General features: G+C 46.3%; 1 long non-coding RNA gene across 1 annotated transcript; it reads right to left on the reverse strand.

Moving 5' to 3' along the window:
* Positions 1 to 2,585: 2,585 nt before the first annotated feature.
* LOC123410711 lies at positions 2,586 to 14,470 on the reverse strand. Its single transcript, XR_006613091.1, has 2 exons — positions 13,484 to 14,470; positions 2,586 to 2,852 (listed from the first exon to the last, which is right to left on the reverse strand). It is a non-coding gene; the product is annotated as an uncharacterized LOC123410711 (long non-coding RNA).
* Positions 14,471 to 22,407: the final 7,937 nt, after the last annotated feature.

Below are 22,407 nucleotides of genomic sequence, written 5' to 3' on the forward strand. Positions count from 1 at the left end.
GTGCAGAGGCATTCCTGGCAATTCTTCTGGAAAGACATCTTCATACTCACAGACCACTTGAACTTGAGAAATGGGAGAGATTTCACCCTTCTCTTTGAGGGAAAAGAGACGGATCGTGTCATCTAGAGCAGCGAAAATGATCACGTCCTCCGAAGGGAGAGTCAACTTGACTTCTTTGGCTTCACAATCGACAAATACCCTGTTCCTCGCCAGGAATTCCATGCCAAGGACCACATCAATATCCGACTTGCCAAGGATAATTGGAGAAGCCACAAAGGAATAGTTGCCCAGCTTGATAGAGACATTCGGAACGAACAAAATGGAACTGAGACGTTTGCCCGGAGACACAACTTGCAATGCCTTTGGTAAAAACTCGGTTGAAAAATTATTGTCCGATGCAAAGGGAAATGACATAAAAGTATGCGATGCACGTGTGTCAAATAAAACCTTTGCCGGAATAGAATTAACCAAGAGATTACCCATGATCACATCTGAGGAGTTATGTGCTTCAGCTGCATTCATCATGTTCACCCTTGCTGACCTGGGATTAAACTTCACCATTGCATTGCTTGGAGGCCTGATTGGAGGAGGAGGCGGAAGACGCCGCTGGTTGGTGCACTTGTTAGAGTAATGCCCTTCTGACCACACTTGTGACAAGTCACCTCTGATAGTGGACGGAATTGCACTTGAGGACTCCCTTGCTTCTGTTGTTGATACTTCTCCTGGAAAGCTGGGTTGGGTGGGTGGGAAGAACCACGACCACCAGACTGCTCGAACTATAGAGGTTGTCGAGGAGGAGGAGAAACCCAGTATTTTTGTTGCTTCAGAACCACCTAAGTTGAGGAAGAGGAACTGGAGTCTCTGAAATGCTTCCTTGAGTTCTCAACTTTGAGTAAGGCCGACTCAGCCCTGAGAGCCAAATTGTAGAACTGGTCGAACTCAGTGGGATCGTGCAAGGCAAGGGCTAGGTGCAAGTCTTCCTTCAAACCAACACGGAACTGATAAATCTTGCTCTTCTGGTCTGGAATGTCTTGCTTAGCATAATGAGCCAGATCCTGGAACTCCACATTGTAGTTGTACACATACAAACTCCCTTGCTTCAAGCGCCTGAATTTCTCACACATCTCTTCCACAAAACTTGCTGGAATATAGTGAGCCATGAAATCCCTGCAGAAATCATCCCAGGTGATCACTCCGTCGCCCGTGGAATCTTTCAATTGCTACCACCATTCCGCTGCCTGCCCCTTGAGCTGGAATGTTTCAAACTTGACAAAGTCCTCTGGTCTGACACTACTCCACTCAAAGTGCTTGTTCATGTCACGGATCCAGTCATCCGCATCGAATTTCCGGTCACAGGAGGTTAAGGACTTCGGCTGGTTTGCTAGGAATTGATTCAGGGATGCAAACTGCTCACCGCCATTGTTGAAATTACCCTGGTGCCCTTGGTTCCTCTCTTGCAACAACTGGAGCAACATCTGAGTGTTTGCATTGGTTTCCACCATCAGGCCTTGCCATGCCTCATGAGGAGGAGGCGGAGGGGGTGGTGGAGGGTTTGACTTCTCACCCTCACGACCTGGATTCTGGCGAGTTGGTGGAGCCATCGTTGAGACGAACAATAACATTAGACGAGAGATGATTTTTTTTCAAAGATGAAGCTGATTCAATGGACATAAATATCTAATGAAGAATTCTTAGAAACTTCACTCGAACAAAAATTAGTAAGAATGCTTCCACAAATTAATGTCGACAACACCTGATTCAAAGCCACTTGCAATTGTCAAGTATGAGATAGGATTGCTCGGAACAAATATATATTCCCAACATACAGCTGATGAAAGAATACCAAGGTTACTAATGGAATTCCCCCCTAAGAACTTCCAAAATTTCTGGTCATGCAAACGGGTGCACGGATATAAGGAGAAAGTCATCACTCAACTCCTAGCATCTAACCCGTCCAGTGTATCACATCCGTCAACACATAACCAGAATCTCGGAACCTCATCTATCTCAGACCCACGTAATCACAACGATACTAAGTATGGCGATACATCTGGACCTATCTGCACCTGTACTAGGGAACCCAGAATCCTCTCGCCACTATTAGTATTGAAGCAATTTCGAACATCCTCCGTCGTGAGATACTAAGAAATATGAACGATAACGATGTGCTCAAGAATCCCCTGGAGCTCAATTGCCCGGAAGAAATCAAGTCAGACATGAGGTACCAACACAAAACTCCGTCACATCCGCATCATATAGATTCCAAAATACCCGCGTGATCCTAAATTTTTTTGAGCGAGAAGAGGAGTAGAAATAAAATTTCCTAAGTCATGAAGCTCACCAGAGCATAGAAGAGGAGAAAGAAAACTAACCTACTTTCCAATATAACTAAGACTCAAAACATTTCTTCACTAGACTCGACTTGGCCAAGTTCGATCTACCAAAAGCTCCTATGGTCGTAAGGCTCTGATTACCAACTTGTAACGTCTAAGATGCGGCATTTTCCTTATTTGGGGTGAGGCTTCAAAAGGGGAAAGGGTCGCATCTAAGCGTTTCACAAGCAAGATAAACATTGCAATACATAATAGATGCAAGAGTATTAAGATTCGGCTTACACTCGCCGCAGCTAAATTACAATTCCACACAATCATTCATTATTCAGATAGAAAAGAGGGTCCATCTACGGACAATATAAACGACAAAAGCTAATGCTATCTCGCCTTTCTAGGCCCATGATCACGACCAAATGCATCTAGTCGTTGCGGCACGTCACGTACAGCCGGCCATTGTCCTCGTCCAACTCCCACTTCAGCTGGGTTTCCTCATAAGCATTTGTATCTGGGTACCTATACCTGTGGATGGTCGTAGTAATCCGTGAGCCATAAGGACTCAACAATTTCATGACCTTGGTACCGAATCTAACTAAATTATTAGGTGAGCATGGGGTATGTGTTTGAGTTTGCAACAACCTAAGCGTTTATGGTGGCTAGCTTACGTTGAACAAGAAATAAAGATATGATGGTCTACGCATGACGTTATTTAACTAAGAATAATCACTAGGTGATCCTAAACACCTACCTACGTCAGACATAACCCCACCATGTTCTCGATCAGAGAAGGAACTCTGAAGGAGACAGTCACGGTTACGCACAGAGTTGGAAGGGTTTAATTAATTTACTTCAAGTTATCTAGAACTGGATGTTAACAAAGTTTCTATATTTGCCACATAACCGTGGGCACGGCTTTTCGAAAGATTTAACCCTACATGGGTTCTCCAACTAATCCATCACAAATAACCACAGGCCGCATAGAAATCCTCGATCACGAAACTCCCGATCTCGTCGGATTCCTTAGTGGAAAACCTGAACTCTGAGAAGACGCAAAGTATCACCGGAATCCCAATGCACAAGATATATCATTAAGGTAAGACATGTGCAGCAAGACCACCCGACGTGTTGACGAACCCGATAAGAGCCGCGTATCTCGTTCTTAGGACACGGCGGATGGAACTAGCTATGGGGAAAACCAATCCTCGAGTTTCCTCGCGGTGGCCCCGCTTGCACTCCTTTTTGGACGAACACTCATGAGGAGCACTGGCCCGGGGTTGATTAAGTTCTTGGGGGTAGTTATTCCCTATGTTTTCTATTAAGTGGTTAACAATTGACACCAAAGTTGGGTCTTGTGAGACAAGCCTTAACGCTAAACGATTTACCAAGGTGTCCTCATAACAACTCGGAACGTCTTAGGAGCGCTCAATTATGGAATAAAACACCGGTAGCCGAAACTAAGGCGACAAAAGCAGAACAAATCACCTAGCAAAAGGCAGGGCCTTCTAACTTTCACCAAGTATATAGTTGCATTAATTAAGAAGCATGTAAGTAAGATGATAATCAAATCACCCATATTATCACATGGACCAGCTTGCACCTGCAACTAGCAACGCTAATGAAATGATTGAGCAAGCCTAACTTAGCCAAACAATATTTGCTAGGAGGGGAAGTGTTAGAGGTTTCATGGCAATGTTTGATGTCCCATATAAATTATGCATAACAAAGCTAGAAACGGTGTCAAGGTCATGATCATCTTGCTTGTGAGATCTTCAGACTAGAACGACTCTTGATCTTCTTGAACGTACTCAACATAATCCTTGAACTCATTCTCGGCTCCCGATGCAACCCAAAAAAATTGCAACCAATAAACACGAGAAAATGACAGTGCTACAAGAAATATGATGCATGTGTGTCCTGAAGGGAAGCATGGCATTCCTACATTAGTCATCTTTCATGCATTACTTGAGTTATTACTATTCTAGACAGAACCACAAGTTATCTTATTTATACTCGCATGAACATGGCAGGAATGGATGCAACACGTGAAGACGGTGCAAAAGCATATAAAGAACGTCGCGAAACGAGTTACATAGCTCTCGGAAACTACAAAACAAGTTACGAGGGCTACAAAGATATAACAACAAAATACCAATTGCTATGGGCATCCACTTGGCATTCCAAGGTTTCCACTCGAACAAGCATCAAATTCCAGGTGGAATAGAGGTGAAGAACACACAAATCCATCAAGCATAGCTCACACAAAGCCCAAAACATTATAACACACAATTTGTCCACATCCAGCATATTACCACTTTACTCACAGGAATTAAGTAGCTACAGCCCACCTTAAGGCACAAAATTTAACGAGTTGTACAAGAACACAAATGCTAGCAATCACTAGTACACTGCTTGGGCTAAAACCCCACAGAAAAATTAATATGAACAGATCTACAGGGCATGAAAATAATTGGAGAAACTCACACTTTGTGAGATTCTAACATTTTCACTTTTTGCCATTTTCAACAAAGTGTCAATTTTGACAAGGAACTAAACTACGGTGCCAAATCCTATGAACAGACTGGAGGCATCAAGAGGTAGAGGAGTTTAACCACTCCATTTCATGCCATTGGTGCAACTAACAAAGATCAACACACTCATGGAAACCATACTCGCAGCAGGGGAAGAAACTAATGGTTCCCACACTTAGAATTATTCTAGCTACCCAACAACAATATTTTCACCCCTTGAAAACAGCAAAGGATCCACTAATTCACAAGAGTAACAGGCTAGAAAAAATTCCGGGCCTTAGTAAACGTAAAAATCTAGAACTTTCATGTTGGCACCAACTTCATAGCATGCATAGGATTAATCCTACAAAAATGACAAAATGTCATCTCACCAAAAACTGACAGTTTTGCAAACTTGCTCAAAAGTGAAATCCAATGACACCAATGGATTCCTTGGATTTTTCCCATTTCCATATATCACAGTCCTATACTTGCATGTATAAAACTACACAAAACAGCAAGGAAAATACAAACAAAATGCTATTTGACTTATATATCACATCAACACCCAAAACAGCATATGCCAAAAATGGCAGTGTCCATATCTGGACATATTGCAAATATGGAATATCCACACAAAAATTAATAACACATTACGAAAAACAATATGATAGGGGTCCCGTTGGCATAGACCCCTGGGCACCCTAGAGTATGACATGTGGGGCCAAGGACCCACTTTTAGGGTCTCATTCACCAAAGCAAAATGAGGTTTTATATTGCCCGGGGGTGGGATCGAACCCGGGAATGCTAGGTGGAGGCGTGGCTCTGTTGCCACTAGGTTGCGAGTCGGTTGTTGCTTTTAGGGGGGCTCTAGTGTAGGTAACACCTCAAAATGGGCCAGCTTTACATGCAGCCACCGGTGCAACTCCGGCGAGGGCTGCGCAATGCACAGCGCCGACACGGCGACTCGACGCGGCGCGCGCTGCGGCTGATGTACTACCGCCAACTGTTGCTGCTGCAACCTACTGCTGCTGCTGATGCAGCGATACAGCTGCTGGTGCAAAAACTGATGCAGTTGCTAACTATAGGATGTGCGGCGACGACGGAGCGACGACAGACTACGGCGACGCACGGAGAGCTAAGTGCGTCTACGAGGGGGTCAGAGGGGGGGTGCTCACCTCCCTTACCACGCGCGCGGGGACGACAATGCGATGGCGAGGCGGCTCGGGCCGGAGGCGCGAAGGAGAGACCTGTGAGTTAATCACGTTGCCCTGTACACATAGGATTAGGAAAAAGCCAAACCGAGTCTTAGTAGTATTTGGATACCTAGTCCTAGTCTATTTTCATAGTCCCTTTTGGATGTGTATAAAAGGCACCCTAGGGGTGGTGCTTGTAACACCAGAAAAACGAAAAGGAATACAAAGTAAACATGCTCGATACGAGCCTGCGGCCACCGATTCGTTTGCTTCGCTGAGTTTCGTCGATACATTTCGAGCTGCCGACGTAAGTACGCGTGCATGTACTAGCTAGACCACGCATCAATCATCCATCAACCTACTAGCTTGCTATCTACACTGTGTGTACAACTTTGGTGGTGATTTGATCTACGGTTCAAAAGCCAACAATTGGTATCTAGAGCCTCGACGATCTACGATATACGGTGATGGACATCGATGCTGAGTCGGTCAAGTCCGCCAAGGCGAACAAGAACGGCGACAAGGTGAAGAAGGGAAGCAAGTCAGCGACCAGTGGATGGGGAACGAGCGGCGTCAATATCCAGGCGCATCGCAACATCCCCATCCTGTACCCGATGCTCACCGATGCCAACTATGGCATGTGGGCGGTGAAGACGAAGATTATTCTCCGAACCCTCCGAGTGTGGCAGGAAATCACGGACGACGACGTCGATGACGAGTCCGACGAAGGTTCCATGGCCGCCATAACCTAGTCCGTGCCGGATTCCGTGCTGATGACATGGGCGAAGTTCGAGACGGCAAGAGAGGCTTGGAACGCACTCACGAAGATGAGGATCGGAGAAGATCGCGTCACCAAGGCTCGGGAACAAGTGTTGAAGCGCCAATTTCACAAGTTGCAGATAGAGGAAACTGAATCGGTGAACCACTACACCATGCGTCCTACTACTTTGGTGGGAGAGATCCGCGCGCTTGGTGCAAACCTCGATGAGACGGAGATTGTGGAGAAATTTTTCAGTTCGCTGACTGACAAATTCACGTACATCATTGGCATGCTCGAGCAGCTTTACGACATCGACGACATGACCGTAACAGATGCGATTGGACACCTGCGGACATGGGAAGAGAATGCCCGTGACTGTCGGAAAGGCAAAGGAGGAGGTAGTGACCAACTCATGTACTCGCGCGCATATTGTCAAAGGCTCAAGCAACGTGAAGCATGACGGACAAACCGGAAAATGCAAAGGAAAAGGCAAGCCGCAAGGTCGTGGTAAGGCAGACCAATCTAAAGGGCGGAAGCCACGGAACTTGGATTTATTCGAGGTTAAGTGCTATAACTGCAACGAGATGGGTCACTTTGCAAAGGATTGTCCGAAGCCTAACAAGCAGGAGATCAAGGCAAATTTGGCAAAGCAGGAAGACGAAGGTCGAGGTCTTCTGATGGCCGAAGTTTGTGATCTCGCTGAAACGGTGGTTGTGAAACCAAGCCGGAAGGTTCTACTTCATGAGAAGAAAGTGACACCAAAGTTATCCGGTGATCAGAACGTGTCATGGTATCTCGACACGGGTGCCAGTAACCACATGACGGGGTGCAAGGAGAAATTCCTCAAGCTGGAATACAATGTTGAAGGCTCGGTCAAGTTCGGTGATGGTTCAAATGTGGAGATTTGTGGGTAAGGATCTGTCCTCTTCGAGGATCTCACAGGCGAACATCGCATACTCACCGGAGTGTACTACATACCACGGCTTCGCAACAACATCATCTCTATCGGGAAGCTTGACGAGAATGAATGCAAGGTGGATATCGAGAACGGAGTGATGACGATCTTCGACAACCTCCGAAACATGCTAACCCGTGTTAGTCGCACACGGAACATGCTCTATATCCTCAACCTTGATCAATCTCAACCGGAGTGCTGGCTCGCCAAGAGTGATGATGATTCGTGATTATGGCATGCTAGATTTGGACATGTTAACTTCTAGGCCTTGAAGAAGATGTCAAAGATGGAGATGGTATCCGGGATGCCAGTTATCGACCATGTTGATCGAGTATGTGACGGGTGCTTGGTTGGAAAACAACACCGCAGGCCATTCCCTGCTCAGTCTACCTATCATGCAAGTGATGCACTCGAGCTGCTCCATGGTGATCTATGTGGCCCTATCACCCCGGCAACTCACGGAGGAAAGAAGTACTTCTTCCTTGTGGTAGATGACTACTCGAGATATATGTGGGTCGTTCTCCTACGATCTAAAGATGAGGCGTTTGAAGCATTCAAGAAGCTAAAGGCTGCAACGGAGATGGAACACAAGTTGAAGGTTCGCGCTCTACGGACAGATCGCGACGGAGAGTTTACGTCGAATGAGTTCAACGACTACTGCGAGAAGATTGGCATAAAAAGGTTCCTCACGGCACCTTATACGCCACAGCATAACGGGGTCGTTGAAAGGCGCAATCGAACCGTCGTTGACATGGCAAGGAGTTTACTCAAGAGCAAGAACCTGCCAGGGACCTTCTGGGGAGAAGCTGTTTCGACGGCAATCTATCTTCTCAATCGGGATCCAACGAAGGCGGTGATCGACAAGACTCCGTATGAAGTAATATATGGACGTAAGCCAAATGTGTGTCATCTACAGACGTTCGGGTGCGTGGCGCATGTGAAGACGGCGGAGCCGCACCTCCCAAAGCTTGCCGATCGTAGCACCAAGATGGTGTTCATCGGATACGAGAGGAGTTCCGGCACCAAGGCACACCGCTTCTACGATCCACAAACCAAGCGTCTACGGATTTCGTGCAATGTCGTGTTTGAAGAAAACCAAGCGTGGAATTGGAGAGCCGCAGCCGACGATGCTCCAAACGGTAACATATTCACGGTTGAATTTCCAACTAATGATGATGCAGGGCAGGATGTCCAGGTGATTGGCAAGATGCCCAACCAATGTGACCACAATGGTAGTGATCATCATGGCGCCAACACCGACGACGACGCGCATAGTTCGCAAGGAGATAGCGACAACGCCGCGCACGACACATGCGGAGATCTCGACGACAACATCGACAACGAGGCCCATAAAGATGATGGTCAGGGTCACGACAATGCGGATGTTGATGACACGCTCGGGACTCAGCCTCTTCCTCAAGTGCATCAACATCGACACAATTTGTGTCACCTCCTTTGCAAGCTACAACGGACTACTCAGGGCCTCATCGCTACAAGACGTTCAAGAAAGTCTACAAGTACACCGGACTATGTCTGTTCAGAGTTGAGGAGCCGGCGAACTTCATAGAGGCGAGGAAAAGTCCTAGCTGGACGCAAGCCATGGATGAGGAGATGAAGGCGATTGAGAGCAATGGCACGTGGACTTTGGTAACCCGAACTCCAAACCAAAAGACGATAGGTTTGAAGTGGGTTTACAAGTTAAAGAAGGACACAGAGGGTGCCGTTGTGAAGTACAAGGCAAGACTCGTTGGAAAGAGCTACGCACAACGTCAAGGAGTTGACCATGATGAGGTGTTTGCACCGGTTGCTCGACTCGAGACAGTGAGAGTGCTCCTAGCTTTGGAACCACAAAAGGATTGGAAGGTTCATTATATGGATGTTAAATCCACTTTCCTCAACGGCGATCACACAGAAGAAGTGTACGTAGAACAACCCCTCAGCTATGAGAAGAAAGACGAACAAGTGGAAGTTGACAAGCTCAAAAAGACACTTTACGGGCTGATGCAAGCGCCAAGAACTTGGAATTCAAACTTAGACCAAAGTATGGTCACGCTCAGGTTCAAAAGATGTGCCCTCGATGATCCGAAGAAAAGTCTACAAAGCACCAAAAAATAGGTGAAGATTGAAGACACGACCAAAAAGGAGTGTCGTCATCAAGCTACGGACGAGCCGACGACAGTAAAGACGGTCCATGAAATGCTGCAAGGGACGACAAAGGCCATGTCGATGATAACAGTTATGAGAAGCAGCAATCGTGTTTGGGACCGAGGTCGAAAATAAAGACATCGTGATTAGGGGATGAATGTGAGTTAATCACGTTGCCCTGTACACATAGGATTAGGAAAAAGCCAAACCGAGTCTTAGTAGTATTAGGATACCTAGTCCTAGTCTATATTCATAGTCCTTTATGGATGTGTATAAAAGGCATCCTAGGAGTGGTGCTTGTAACACCAAAAAAAGAAAAGCAATACAAAGTAAACAGGCTCGATACGAACGTGCGGCCACCGATTCGTTTGCTTCGGTGAGTTTCATCGATACGTTTCGAGCTGCCGACGTAAGTACGCGTGCATGTACTGGCTAGACCATGCATCAATCATCCATCAACCTACTATCTTGCTAGCTTGCTAGCTACACTGCGTGTACAACTTTGGTGGTGATTTGATCTACGGTTCAAAAGTCAACAAGACCGAAGGAGGGGTCAAAAGTCAACAAGACCGAAGGAGGGGACGACGATGATAAAGCGCTACACTCGGCCTTGGCGTCCCTTCTCCGTGGAAACGGAGCCGGACGGGGTCGGCAAAGCTGTGGTGGCTACGAGGACGACGATCGGTGATGCTAGGCCGTCAGGAATCACTTGCATGGGCCGACCATGGCGACGGCGACAAGGCTTCTCCTCGACGGCGTGAGAGGGAGGTAGGGGCATAAATGGATTTGGGCGAGGGCTAGGGCACCGGAGCACGATTTATAGGGGCTGGGGCACCCTGGTGGCCGTCAAATCACCGAGAGGGACACATGGCTCTGGCGGATTGTCGTTCGTACAGAGGAAGAAGAAGCATATGAGCGCTCGACCTCTACTAGGCTGCGAGGCAGCTGAGCTATGTTGATGGGTCGCGCTGAGGAGGGAGCAGGTCCGAGTAAGCCTCTCTCTCTCTCTTAAAGAAAGAACACCCTGTGTTTTATTTCCAACCTCACAAACATCTAAGGCCCTATTTGGAACGTCGTTTCAACCTTAAATTCGCTTGTAAAAAATACAGATCAAGTGTCGTCGTTTTTGTTTTCACCTGCAAATCACTATCAGCCAATAACTTACATGCGGAAGAAAAATACACCGGTAATTATTTACATCTATTCCAAGCGCGACCTAAAATGCACACACAGAAAATACAAAGGGGTTTTGCAAAAATAAAAATACTGTGGCCTCACAATATTATACACTATTTTAGAAAAAAAGACTTGGCATTTTTCTATAGCAACAAAATATCACCCAATCCATTTACTTGAAACTGTTTTGCAAGGTTTTGAAGGCACAAAAGCAATTCACATCAGAATTAACTTCACCACAATCCAACCAGAATATTTGGGGAAGATGCAACATTTTTATTTGGCCAAAAACAATAACTTTTAACACTGCACCAAAATAAAATAAGATGAGGGTTTTCCTTAGTTGGAGAAACCAAGGTTTTGCATGTTTGAAAAACCACCGGCTAGTGCTTACTCAACAATGGCACACATCTCACCACAACCACTCACATGGCACTTGAACACACATTATGCAACACAAACGACATGATGCTTATGATGCCATGATGCAACAAAGGATGGAAGCAAAACCTATGTTGTTTCAAACACAACATGCCAAATTGGAAGGTTTCCATACAAGGAAAGATATTACAAGAGGGGGGAAGGTATTGCATTGGGATTTTTATAGAGTGGCAGCTGTCGATGGAGTTTGGGTTGAATATGTGAAATGTTGCTCAAAAATGGAGGAGGGCGCGAGTGGGGCGGGGAGGGTTAAGAAAGAGCATCAGGCGCTTTGCGGAAAGGCCTATGCAAACTGTTTCATATAATAACCCGTGTGCACAAGCAACATAAATTCTTTTGAAACTAAAACGTGACAACTTTAAAATGTAGGCCTGACATCACCGTTTTGTCTCGAATTTTTTCCAACGGTACGCACCTACCGTTGTTTCCTAGTATTGAGTTTGTGCCACGTTTCATGTATCGTTTGATATGTTTCAACCAATTTCCTATTTATTGAATGTTTAGTGCATATAAATCAAATCCCAACTGCAACTACAAGTGGGCGCTCGCAAAGAAGGCATTAAAATCATTTTTGTGTCACTTTGTGTGTTTTCATTCATTGTCCAAGGAACGAAAAGAATTTTCAAAACTTCCAGCTGTGAGATATGTCTACCTACATAAGGCATGTTGGTAATTTAATTACACGAAATGTAGATGGATTCAGAAAATCACGAAAATCGGTGTGTCATCATGGCGTGATCTCGAGACCCCGTGTTTTTGGTAAACTTTGGCATAAGTTACGATGATCGCTCTATGAAAACCATAACATATCACTAGAAGGATCATAGTTCCAAAGGAAGAATTGGCAAATTGAATTCCAATCAATCTTGTCTTCATCACCTCTCCTCCCATTTTTCCTACGGTAGGCAATCATCATTATATGCCAGGTTTGATTTTCTGGCGCATTTCTGGGCTCGTTCGTTGTATTTAAGTCATTTTTAGCTTTCATGGGGCATTTAGTGCATATAAATCAAATACCAACTACAACTACGTGTGTTGATGAGAGGTATAAGGACTATCGTTCGATCTCGGTGCAACCTACGTTGCAGACATACGATCTATGTGGTTTGGGTTTGGCCAATCAGAACGCACTACTCACTTTGCGCACATTAGGTGTCATCAGCCACGGTTTGGGAAGAAACAATGTGCTATTTGTTTATGAACGACAATCATATTTTCATTTCAAATGAATACGTGACTTCATCATTTTGCCCCGAATTATTTTCATCGGTACACACTCTCCTTTTAACACATGTATTGATTTTCTGTCGCATTTCATGACTCTGTTGCTAATTTTAAGGCATCTTTTCACCAAGACAAGGCTTGTTTGTTATTTAATTGGAGGAAATACAGATGTACTTCGAAAATCAGGAAAATGGGTGTGTCACCCTGGAATGATGATACCCCGTGAAAAAATGATAATGTCTTGTCGAAGTTGTGATGGCCGTCCCTTTGAAAACCAAGGCATCTCAGAAGAAGGGTGATACGTCTACAACATATATATAATTTTTTATTGTTCCATGCTATTGTGTTATTATTTTAGGATACTTTTTGAGTTAATTATTTACAAATCTTACATTCTTAAAAAGTTGATCCCAATTCTCTTGACATGCAGGCTATCCACCTCAGCTCCACGTGCAATTATTCCATCTCACTACTAATGCCACATCAGCAGACTTATCTCGACATGCAATTATTCCATCTCAGCACTAATACCACATCAACAGACTTTTGAAACAATTATGTATGTCAGTTCAGCAATAAACAACATGCACTATAGACAGCCATCTGATTCCAGGCAATCTCGCTGAACCATGTTTCCTAGCCGCGCATCATCCTGGTCGTGTCATATGCCCATATGACTCACGGTCTTCAAATATGGCGGCTCATCTTATAAAACTAATGCACGCATCCTAAAAGACAGGAGGGATTACCTTTATTTACCTACCCGCGCAGTATCTGGATCGGGTCAACGCGGCGGCTGGAGCGGCTGAGGGCGATGCGGCGGCTCAAGCCCCGCCTCGTCGCCGGAGAGAGATTGAGACGCGGATTTCGGGTCGGTCGCATGGATCGGCGCCGACGGTGGCCGCGCCGAGGGCCTCGTGGGCAACCACCACTACGTCGCGCCCGAGGTTGTGTCCGGCGGCGACTACGGCGAGAAGACGGACGTGTGGAGCGCGGGCGTTGTCATGTATGTGCTGCTCTCCGGCGGCGCGCTCCCCTTCGGCGGCGAGACGGCGAAGGATGTGCTCTCGGCTGTGATGCGGGGCTGGGTGCCGCATCGACGGCAGATCCCCCAACCCGTGAGGGCTGTGAGTCAATGCTTATAAAACATGACTAATCCACACATACTCGTACATGCTACAAATAGAGCATGCACGTGAACTCTTCCGCTGCCACGACGTGCTGACAACGAGCTCGGCGAAAGCTCGGCGAGGATGCCAGGCCCCTCTCCCTCTCCCGCTCTCCGACGCGACAGGCGTGAGGCAGTGACCTTGCAGCGCAGGCGCCTGCCGAGTCAGCACGAAACGAGCGGCTTTCAGCCGACGCATGCATGCGCGCGCGCCTTTCTCCTCGGTCCATGCGAAAATTCGTCTCTTCTTGGCGAGCTCGCCGCGATGCGCGTGGTCACCGCGCTCCATTCGTGTCCGCGACCGACGGCCGTTGTCGTGGCGGAGCTCGCCTCCATTCCATTCGCGGAGTAGTCGAGTGGTCGGCGTACAGCCCGCGTCTACCTCCTGTACTAAGTATGCGCACTTTTCGTCCTCTCGTATCCCGGAGGATATCGAGACGGCGACGTGGCGAGCTCGCCGTGCGTGCGTGCACCTCTTACATCTTTGATTTGATCTTGAGAAAGCATACAACATTTAGCATGTGTTGATTGTTTCCCTTAATCTGCTTAATCAGTGCAAAGTCTGAACATAAGGATCTGGTGTTTTTAATATTTGCTTTGAGTTCTAACTCTGTCACACTGTCGAACCTCTACAATGCAGCTAGCTATATTGTCCATAGTATTCGCTAAGTCTGATGGAATTCGCTAAGTCACACTGTCGAACCTCTACTATGCACAAGGTGTATATTGTCCATAGTATTCGCTAAGTCTGATAGAATGTTTGTGTGACACCCCGATGCCGACGTTCCAGAAGCTTCCCCTTTTCTTTCTGTTTTCGTCGCGTGTCTATTTTCAGTTGCCGCATCATCATCGCATCATACACATCATCTGCATTGCATCGGTGTCTCCGTTACCGCCCGCTTTTAAAACTTGCATCCGTTAGTAGTTGCCGGTTCCCGTCGTTGTTCGTTCCGAGTCCGACCGCACACGCACGCGCCCGCGGCACCGTCGAAACCCTGTTTTTAAAGTGCGTTTAAAACTCTCTCTGTTCGAGGTGAAACTTGGCACGCGGTCGCGATTAGATATAGCCAGGCCGCCTGTCGAATTTCGTCGCGATCGGAATCCGTCTGGTACCCGAACGGTCGCCCGTAGCGGCACCGTATTCGGTCTACCGTCGGACGTGTGTCGGTGTTTTTAAAACCGTGCCGTGCCGCCCGTTTCCCCTCTCGTCTCCGGATATCTACACAACACGGCCGCGTACCCTTACCCACGTTTGGAATCGTCCGAATCCGACCCCGCGGTTGGTTCCGGATCGCGATTCCGGTTAACCGAGCCCCCTTTTCTTTATAAATACCCCCTCCGCCTTAATTTTTAGACATCCTTCCTCAATTTCCGCACCCCACCAAACCCTAGCCTCTCTCCTCCCACCTGCCTCCCTCCTCCCGCCGCCGGCCCGCTAGGCCCGCGCGCGGCCCGCCCGGCCCGAATCGCGCCGCCGCTCCTCCCGAGCTCGCCCGGAGGCAGCGGATCGACCAGGTTCCGCGGCCTCGCCCCGCCGTCGTGTGTGCCACCGCCGGTCGCCGCCGCATTGGACCTTGTCGGAGACCGGTTCCCCCGCCGCCCAGCACCTTCCGGCCGCCGCCACGACGGGCCTCGCCAGATCCAGGCCGGTGCGCCCGCCGCCAGCTCCTCCCTCGCCCGCCGTCGCCTCCCGGAGCTGCAGACCCGCGGATCCTCGTCGGCTCGTCGCCGTGCCTCTTCTCCGGCGAGCCGCCGCCCGGATCCGTTTCTCCCCGCCGTAGATCCGCCCGTTCCCCGCCTCCTGCGGCCTTTCCCCTCGCCGGATCGGCCCCCTCCTGGAGCCGCCGCCGGCCAGCGCCATGGCCTCGTGCGTGCACGGGAGCACGAGGGCGGTGCTCGTGCTCGCTCGCCAGCACCTGGGCCCCCTCGCGTCCGCGGCCCAGCCGGCTCCCGAGGCCCAGCGCCTCCCTCCCCAGAGGCAGGCCACCTCGGCCGGCCCACCTCCTCGGTCCACTCCACCAGGCCGGCCTACTCTTGGTCCGCAGGTGAGCCCTCTCACCAGCGCCTTGTGCGTGAATTAACTATGTTGCGCCTCCAATTCGGCCTGTTAGGATTTTTGGTTGTTATCGGAATTGTTTTATTCCAGAAATTAGGTATATCTTAGAACGTCCGTAATTTCTAAACCGTAGATCGGAACGACGCGTGTTATATATCGTTTTGGGGTAGCTCCGCGAGTAGAACACGTTTATCGAACATGCATATTTATTTAACGCTGTCTAGAGTGCCTAATGCCTCGTTTTACGTGCTATTTAACTAGGATCCATTCCGTAGTTAATTTCCGTGCTATCCGGATTGCCCGTATGCCATAGATTTTATGTCCATGTTTTAGGGACCATATTTCTACGTATTTTAGAACGGTCACTCGTATTTTTCCGTGTAGGGTTTTGCCGGTAGTTTATTTTCCCGTTTAGAGGTATTATCTCGCATTAATGTGTGGCTTTATTTTGCGTTGCAAACCCCACATATTATATATGTTTTCGGGGTAGAAAAATCCCGTGGATTTTTCTATGCAATTAGTTTTAGCTTTTGAGGAAGTTAGTTCGCGAGATATTTTGTCGTGAAGCCCTTTTGTTTAATTCGTAGAATTTATTCCGTGCCTCGTTTGAATTAGTTGTCAACTAGGGAGTTGATCTTGGGTGTTTTGTTTAGGCCCTGGTATTTTTAGTTGCAATAGAAATGCATGTTTAGGTGTTGTTTGACTGCCGTCAAATTGCGTGAATAGTGCTGTTTTAGAGGAGCTGAAATATTTCTAAGTCTGGAATCTGGTATTATTTTGTTGCTGTCTTGCCTTGCTTGTATCATGTGATCTGTAGCTCTTTTGAGGTTGGCCCAGTGGGGTTAGTTGTTCCCCTTATGTTTCTCTAGCATGCTGTGAAGTTTCATGCCATTTGGAGACCTGTAGCTATAGGTTTTGCTGCTGTCAATATTGCTTCCGACTGAAAACTGCACTTTGACGAGGTGTTATTTTCACTAAGTCTGAAATAGTGCGTGAGATGCCATTTTGTGTCTTCTTTTCCTAGTGCTCCTTGCTGCCATGCTATTAGTTGTTAGTTTTTTGTAGTAGTGCGTCTTGCCCTCTTTCATGCCATGCCTTGCTTGAGCTCATCGGAGTTGTGTAGTCGAAGTTGTGAGGCGTAGAAAGTGCTATGTGGCTGTTCTTGGCAGATTGTAGCGTTTTCTTGTTTTGCTCGTAGTTTTCGAACCGTAGCTCCGATTTGATCGTGTCCTACATGAAACTTGCTTAGAATCTCGTGTAGTTTCATTTTCTCTTGCTGTTTGAATGTGTTGAAGTGCTCGTAGCCGCCGTTGCACACATTTTGCATTCATGCCATCATATCTTGCGGTGCTTGTAACTTTTGATCCGTAGCTCCGTTGGAGATGTGCCCTATGTGTAGATTGCTTGCCTTGACGCGTAGAATCACGTGAACCTATTTGTTTTGCTGTGTAACAACCAATTAAATGCATTAATTCAGATCTGGACAGAATTGTAAATTAACATGTGAGGTCGTCTCGGAGATGCTATAGGACATTTCCGACCTCATTTAAAATGTCTAGGTAGGTAGTTTAATTCCCGCTTCACCTCTTGCATGTTTAACAACATTAACCTTGCCGTGTAAATAATCGGGAGTGAACTAAATAATTAACGTGGAGTTTCGTCAATATGCAACTCGTGCATATTGAACTTCACTTAAAGTGTAGTGTTGATTGTGTGAATTGTCATGCCGTGACTTGCATGTAGTCAGTAGCTCATGCATCATATGTGTCGTGCATCGTGTGGTGTATATCGTGTGTTGATGCGTGTTTCCGGTTTGCTTCGTCTCGATAGAGTTCCGCAAGCGTGTCGGATGTGAGGGCCCGTTCGACTACGTCGGTTCGTCTGCTTCACGGAGGCATTCTTCTTCCAAGCGGGACCTCATGCAAGATGATCATTTCCCCAGATACCATTACTATCATTGCCATGCTAGTTTTACCGTCTCTACCGTGATGTCTCGTTGCCTACCACATGTTAAATGTCAGCCTCTCAACAATGCCATGAAACCTTCAACCTGTTCAACCTAGCAAACCACTGATTGGCTATGTTACTGCTTGCTTAACCCTGTTGTTAGCGTTGCTAGTTGTAGGTGCAGTTGCTTCCATGTGAAACATGGGTTCCTTGTCATATCACCATATCAATGCTATTTAATTTAACAGACCTATATACTTGGTAAAAGGTGGAAGGCTCGGCCTTTCTAGCCTGGTGTTTTGTTCCACCTTTGCCCCCTTTAGATACCGGCTACCGGTGTTATGTTTCATATTTGAGCGCTCCTAACACGATCGGGGTCGTTATGGGGACCCCCTTGATAATTCGTTTTAGATTAAAGCTGGTCTGGCAAGGCCCAACATTGGTACTACATTTGCCTAAACACCTAATAAAATTGCATAGGGACTTCCCGGGCCCCGAGGATAATTTAATCAACCCCTGGGCCAGTGCTCCTCATGAGTGTTGGTCCAAAACAGAGCAGCTTATTAACGCTACCCGGGGCAACTCGGCGTTTGGCGTGGTAACCATCGCTCATCCGTCGTGTCCTGAGAACGAGGTACGCGACTCCTATCGGGATCGTCGACACGTCGGGCGGCCTTGCTGGATTAGTTTTACCTTTGACGAGATATCTTGTGCATCGGGATTCCGGTGATGCTTTGGGTAATCTCAGAGTTGAGGTTTTCCACTAGGGAATCCGACGAGATCGCGAGCTTCGTGATCGAGGATTTCTATGCGGCTTGTGGTAATTTGTGATGGACTAGTTGGAGCACCCCTGCAGGGTTAAATCTTTCGGAAAGCCGTGCCCGCGGTTATGTGGCAACGTGGAAACTTTGTTTAACACTGGTTCTAGATAACTTGAAGTTAACGTAAATAAAACTTGCCAACTGTGTGCGTAACCGTGACTGTCTCGTTCGTGAGTTCCTTCTCCGATCGAGGACACGGTGGGGTTATGTCTGTCGTAGGGAGGTGTTCAGGATCATTCTTTTGATCATCTGTAGTGACGTCCGTTATGCGTAGATCTTCCCCCTCTTGTTTCTTGTATTCGTAAGTTAGCCACCAAATATATGCTTAGACGCTGCTGCAACCTCACCACTTAACCATGCCTCACCCATTAAGCTTTGCTAGTCTTGATACCTTTGGAAATGAGATTGCTGAGTCCCCTGTGGCTCACAGATTACCACAACACCAGTTGCAGGTACAGGTAAAGGTTACTTGACGCGAGCGCGTTGATTGTTCAATTGGAGTTGCTTCTTCATCTTCTTCTTCTTCATCGATCTAGGATGGGTTCCAGGCCGGCAGCCTGGGATAGCAAGGATGGACGTCGTTCTTCTTTTGTCGTTTGTTTTCGTCCGTAGTCGGACCCTGCTCTTACTTTTGATGATTATGCAATGTACTGATGTGACTCTAATGTAGCTTGTGGCGAGTGTAAGCCAACTCTTTATATATCTCTCCTTTTCAGTACATGTACTTGTAACGATATCCATTCTTGCGACACGACGAGATGCGCTTCTATCCCTGACGAGGCCCCCGTGCCAAATTGAGGATAGGGTCGCATCTTGGGCGTGACAAGTTGGTATCAGAGCAAGGACCGACCTAGGAGCCCCCTTGATTGATCGAAATTGGCCGAGTCGAGTCTAGTGAAAAAACTATTTGAGTCTTAGTTATATATCGGAGAGTAGGATTCTTTTTTCTCCTCTTCTATGCTCTGGTGAGGAATCTTGACGTAATATTTTAATTCTACTCCTCTTCTCATTCAAGAATTTAGGATCACGCGGATATTCTTGCAATCTATATCATGTCGATGTGACGGAGTTCTGTCTTGGTGCCTCCTGTCTGACTTGATCTTCTTCCGGGGAGTTGAGCTCCAGGGGATTCTTGAGCACATCGTTATCATTCAAATTTCATAGTATCTCAGAACGAAGGATGTTCGTAATTTCTTCAATACTAGTAGTGGCGAGATAACCCCGATGTCCCCAGTACTGGTGCAAATTGTTCGGGGGTACTGCCATACTTTGTATCGTTGTGATCACGAGGGTCTGATGTAGATGAAGGTCCGAGATTCTGGTCGTGTGTTGACGGATGTGATACAAGTGACGGTTTAGTATAGGAGTTGTGTGATATTACTCCTTGTATTCGTGTACCAGACTGCATGACCAGATATTTCGGGAATTCATAGGTGGGAATTCAAGTAGCTGCTTATAGGACAATCTTCCAACAAATGCATGATGTTAGGTTGGGGTTTGACATCTAGTGGATTCGTTTGTTCACGGTCGACTTACAGCGGTACACGTTGTGTCTTAAAGAGTCCTTGTAGCTTGCTACGACTCGGGGACGCTTCGTATGTCAGGTGCACTGCCTTGCACTTGATGGCTTCTGTAAATCGTGCCCGTGCGATCCTGTCCACGAAAATATCGGACGAAATCTTTCGCATGAGTTTGTTCTGGCTTGTTTCGTAAGCCACACCCTTTGTTTTGTTGAACTATGGTAATTCAAGTTGCTTCGATGTCAAGTGGTGATTTCAGATCTTTTCCAAGAGGTGTTCTCGTATTTTTTTTCATGAGAGTGCTAATCCTTTTGCTCAATCAATTGTCATATCAATTTCGGCCACCGGAGTCGTCATGTTAATTCTTTTCCAACCGGTGTGTTTCTCTTCAAGTGAATTCGATCCTCTCCAATTTTGTAAGATCGTTCTCTCATTTCATCCGGAGTTCATCTCATCTGTCCCATATCGTCTTTGTTTTTCCCCACCCTCCCGCCCTTTTTCTTCAGTGATTGGATTTCATCCAACTGCATTTCATTTCATTGTGCTTCCGCTATCTTTTCTTCCTTTCGTAACCAGTGATTCATTGTGAAGATTCTCAGGAGTCGAGTTCATCATTTCTTCATTTTGTTCTTTTCCGGTGAATTTAATTCAGATATCCATGTTCATCTTATCCTTTTCATCCTTGTAATTCTTTCCTATGTTGGAAATTGTTATGAGTTTATCTTGCTATTCATTCCTCTTTTTCCTATCCGGAGTGCTGAAGATATCTCTGAGTTTCGAGTTTTCAATTCTTTTATTATTTCGAGTTCTTAACCTCATCTAGTCCTCTTCATACCGGGGCAATGTCAATCTTTCGAGTTATCTTTTCTCATGGTGGTTTCTTGAGTGGGCCCATAACCCACAGGTTCTTTCCCAGGATCTTACCTGGCTCTATTAATCATCTCCGGAGATCTTTAAATTCTTTCAACTATGACGTAAGTATGAATTTCATCAGTCATATCCCTTCTCCAAGATCTATTTGAATTAATTCTCATATTTGTACTCAACCTTGCATCCTTCTTTATTCCGGAGTGTCTCAGCTATTCTTGGTATTGTTTCTCGTCGTCATTCTCACCTTGCAAATTCGAAGGAGTGTTTCTCGTAAATCTTGGTTCATTCTCGTATATATTCATCATTTCAGCCTTGTGTTATCATCTTCAATTGTTTCTATCATGAGTATCCCTTTCTCGCTATCCAGTGTCGTTCTGAGTTGTTTTTTATTTTCTCGTTCCTTCGAAGACCATCATTTTAGAAGATTCTTCGTTCTCAGCTTTCAGCTTCATCCTCAATTCTTCTCAATTGTTGTCTCTTCGTTCGTCTCTCGATTATTCCGGTGCCTTGTTCTAGTATTCTCTCAGGTGGCTTATGATCTTTTCATTCTCTTGTTTATCCATTAATTCGTGGTGTTCCCATTCAGTCGTGAATTCTTACCGGTGCTTCCTTCATTTTTGCCTCAAGTGGGGTTTTTCTCTCTGTTTCTCCAAGATTCATTTCTACAAGAATAAGTGGTATGCTAAATCCGCTGCTTGTCATCAATTAAACTTGATGAAGGATGATCATAACATAATTCTTATTATTGTTCATAGTAATCTGAATTCTTCTTCCGGAGGACTCATGATATCAATTCTTTTCTCAAGTATTCGTTCTCTTGCATTCCCAAGTGCATTTGTTCTTCCTTTACCATTTGAGGCGGTATTATAGCCTTCTTGGTAGTGTAGGAGTCTCGAAGAGATTTTATTTCAAGTATGAGATAATAAAACCCACCAATTCTATGATCATGAGATATTTCAACCCATGATTTCTTCTTTGAGCTATCTTGGTTGGATTTCACCAAAGCTCTTCCTATGGATTGTTGCTATCATGGTGCTTGTCATTAATCCCAGCTCTCAATGTATCCTCTCGGTGTAAGAAGTTTTCATATCTTTGCTCTCATCTATCCTTGGTTCTTGTAGTGGGTGGTTGTCACCTCATATTTGTTGAGATGATTTCCATAAGCCCACTACTGTCTGTTCTTTTCATTGTTGTTTTTCCAACAACTTCGTCCAATTCTTCTTGCAAGGATGCTTGTCAAGTTCATTTGAGATAGTAGTTGTCATTCTTTTCTTCATTCTCTTCTTCCGCT

This window comes from Hordeum vulgare, chromosome 7H (assembly GCF_904849725.1).
Source record: "Hordeum vulgare subsp. vulgare chromosome 7H, MorexV3_pseudomolecules_assembly, whole genome shotgun sequence".
In the NCBI taxonomy this organism is placed as follows: Eukaryota; Viridiplantae; Streptophyta; class Magnoliopsida; order Poales; family Poaceae; genus Hordeum; species Hordeum vulgare.